Source organism: Alexandromys fortis, unplaced genomic scaffold (assembly GCF_014885135.2).
Source record: "Alexandromys fortis isolate MF-2015 unplaced genomic scaffold, M_Fortis_MF-2015_v1.1 scaffold_89, whole genome shotgun sequence".
Taxonomy (NCBI): domain Eukaryota; kingdom Metazoa; phylum Chordata; class Mammalia; order Rodentia; family Cricetidae; genus Alexandromys; species Alexandromys fortis.
This window is the reverse complement of record NW_026067973.1, coordinates 6,527,908-6,531,548: the sequence shown is the minus strand read 5'-3', so window position 1 is coordinate 6,531,548 and position 3,641 is coordinate 6,527,908. Positions and strand designations below refer to the sequence as shown.

The 3,641-nt window shown below is 45.2% G+C and overlaps 1 protein-coding gene across 1 annotated transcript in view; it reads left to right on the top strand.

Annotated features, from left to right (window-relative positions):
• Nucleotides 1-3,641, top strand: part of Sdhd (succinate dehydrogenase complex subunit D) — a 52,792-nt gene that overhangs the window by 23,693 nt on the left and 25,458 nt on the right. The window lies entirely within an intron of this gene.

Genomic DNA, 3,641 nt, shown 5'->3' with positions numbered 1-3,641 from the left:
CAACAGAAGAAGTTCAAATGGCCAAAAGACACCTAAGGTCATGCTCAACTTCCTTAGCGATCAGGGAAATGCAAATCAAGACCACTTTAAGATACCATCTTACACCTGTCAGAATGGCTAAAATAAAAAACACCAATGATAGCATTTGCTGGAGAGGTTGTGGAGAAAGGGGTACACTTATCCATTGCTGGTGGGAATGCAAACTTGTGCAACCACTTTGGAAAGCAGTGTGGCAGTTTCTCAGGAAATTCGGCATCAACCTACCCCTGGACCCAGCAATACCACTCTTGGGAATATACCCAAGAGATGCTCTATCATACAACAAAAGTATATGCTCAACTATGTTCATAGCAGCATTGTTTGTAATAGCCAGAACCTGGAAACAACCTAGATGCCCTTCAATGGAAGAATGGATGAAGAAAGTGTGGAATATATACATATTAGAGTACTACTCAGCAGTAAAAAACAATGACTTCTTGAATTTTTGCAAAATGATTTAATATTAAGCAAACAATGACTATGTCAGTTCCTCGACTCACCTAGACCTGTTCAGAAAGGACTCTCTCTTCTCTCAGCCATGGGAAAATACTCGATTTGGACAGACATCCTTCCCACACTCACCCTCAGAGGACCACTCTGAGTAAGGAAATGTCATCAAGGTAAGGATAGGACAATGCCCAAGTGGATGGAACTCTGCCAGGGGCTCTGGGAGGCATGAGGGTGGCTCTGTCAATCAACACCTGAGGCCCGAGAAACCTGCATGTGTAAGGACGGAGGCAAAATGGATCCCAGAGCAGTGACCACGAATGTCACTCATGCTGGTGGAGACAGCCACACTGCTCCAGGGTTGCGTGGACAGGAGTGAGAGTCTGCTAAGTAGCACCTTTGTGAGCAGCCAGCCAGAGAGTACAAGGGAACGACGACTTAGGCTGTGCCACGGTGTGATCATAGTAATGGAGGACTAGGTGCCTACCCATCCCGTGCAGCCAAAGTTTGCCTCAATATTTGCTATAACCATAGAGAACGACATTAAACTTCTGCTCTTTTTCTTTTACCCCCAGAGTTCTGGGAATACAGGAGTGTACCGCAATGGTTAAAAATATTGTGAGCTTCTGATACTGGACATGTGGTGGGGTGGGAAGACAGCTCAGCAGGTAAGAGTTGCTCCTGTTCTCGCAGAGAACTGAGCTCAGTTCCAGGCAGCCATATCAGGTGCCTCACAACTGGCGACTCCAGCTCCAGGGGACCCGATGCCCTTCTCTGCCCTCCACGGGCGGTGCACTCACATATACAGTCTCCCATGCGTGTACATATATTAGAAATTAAAATCTTGAAAATATATTGTGTTCAGGGCGTGACATCTGAGAGCTTTCTGAGAAAATTCTTACTTTTTTAAAAATCAAAATGCTATAGCAAAGTGAATTAAAAATTCCTGAAAACCTCGTGCAGACTGCCCTTCAGGGTAAGAGTCCAAATGGCTGTTTGGTTGTCAACTTGAGTATGTGTGGAATTAACAAAAGCTCAAGTGTCTGTGTACACCTGTGAGGAAATTTTTTCTTTTTTCTTTTTGGTTTTTCGATACAAGGTTTCTCTGTAGCTTTGGAGCCTGTCCTGGAACTAGCTCTTGTAAACCAGGCTGACCTTGAAGTCACAGAGATCCACCCCTCCCTGTTTCCCAAGAGCTGGGATTAAAGGTGTGTGCCACCACTGCCCAGCTGGAAATTTTTTCTTAATTAAATCATTTGTAGTGGGAAAGACCTATGTTTAATTTGGATATTCTTTTTTTTTTTTTTTGTTTTTTTTTGTTTTTTCGAGACAGGGTTTCTCTGTGGCTTTGGAACCTGTCCTGGAACTAGCTCTGTAGACCAGGCTGCTCTCGAACTCACAGAGATCCGCCTGCCTCTGCCTCCTGAGTGCTGGGATTAAAGGCGTGTGCCACCATCGCCAGGCTTAGTTTGGATATTCTGAGTTGGGAAGATATACCTTAATCTAGATCTTTTGAGGTGATAAGACTCACTTTTAATCTGGGCCTTCTAGTGGTCGCCTGTATAAAGTCCTGGAAGAAGAAGGCTTCCTCTCTTTTGCCTGTTCACTCTTATTCTCGCTGGTAAGTCCATCCCTTCACAGGCTTTAGAGCCTCCTTCTTTGGGATCTGGTTATGGAGTAAAGATGAGCTGAGACCTCCATCCTTGAGCAACTTCTGGGTTCTTAGACACTCTGTGGGAGATAGCCATTGTTGGACTTGCTTACCACGGCCTACCAGCCATGCTAATAAGTCCCGTGTGTATGTGTGTGTGTGCAAGCGTGTGTTATATATGCATATTCCACCAGTTCTGTTCCTCTAGATCCCTGACTAAATCAGAACACAAAAGGAAAGTGTTCCAAAGAAAGGGGAGGAAGCAATGGGGGTGGGGAAGAGGAGAGAGAAATGCCTCCAGTGTAGACCTGCTTTGGGCAGGTTGAGCCTCATGGTCTCTTGTCTCAAGCTTGAGTTTTTTCAGTGGCTGTGCTTTTTATTGTTTTAACTTTCTAGTTTTCAGACCTGAGCTCTCTGGAATACACTGAATTTAAATCCCGACAAAAACAAAAACAAAAAATAGCCCACCTTGAGAGTGAGAGGCCCAGCCATGATCCAACAGCTCAGACACCACTGGAGGAAATTTTGAGGCTGCTTGAAGCTGTGACTACAGCCCAGCCAGCTGTTGGGTTGAAAACTGTCAGTATAGCAACAAGGTTACCAGTTGTGAGCAACCGTTTCTGTGCACTAGGTAAATTAGAATTCTCTTGTGCAGCAAAATCAGGGGGTGAGAACTGGAAAAAACAACAAGGAATATGGAATAGGCTTTATGAGGTTACATTTTCTCCTCATATTATAAAGCCCATGTGTTGAGAGAATATGGGAAGAAAATAAGCAACTTATGTCTAAGAGCCAGGGGAAAGAGCAGAAGCATGAAGTGCTGCTCCTTCAGAGGACAGAGCATCTGCAGGAATAGGAATGACCCCAAATGGTGTGTGTGTTGTGGGGGAGGGTAGTGCACGGGGGAGGGTAAGGCCTCATGTCTGAGACATGATGTGTGAGTGATGAGCCGAGGAGGAAGTGAGTGGTGGACACATGGAGAAGTGTCAAGTACTTCAGTTGCTGTATGCCACTTTGTGTCATGTGATCCACACCACTACCCTATGGAGGAGGCATTTCTGTGGTTTCCAGTGTGAATGTCTGTCATTGATCCCCAGAAAGAGTATATCCTTGTCCATATCTCTTGTCCATTTTGGATCTTAGGTTATGGGACGAGATTCAAAATGAGGGTGTCTGATCCCCAAATCCAGTCTCCATCACAGCACTGCACCCCACTCTTTAAGGGGTTTCTGACTCTGAAATTCAGACTCTATCATGGTCTCCAATCTACTCTATAGGTATCAACCATCAGGAGATCGATGAGAAGCGAGAGAGAACAAAACTGTCCAGAAAACTTGTGGTGCCTGCACATAAAACCTGCAGTGGGGGTGTCAGGCAGAAGAATGTGTTCAAGGCCATAGTGAGACTCAGATTCAATCTCAAGGAAATGATTGAAAGACAGCAAAGAGTGCAGAATTCAGTCCTTCAGGCCTAACTCCAAACGGACCAGAGAGCCCTGACCAGG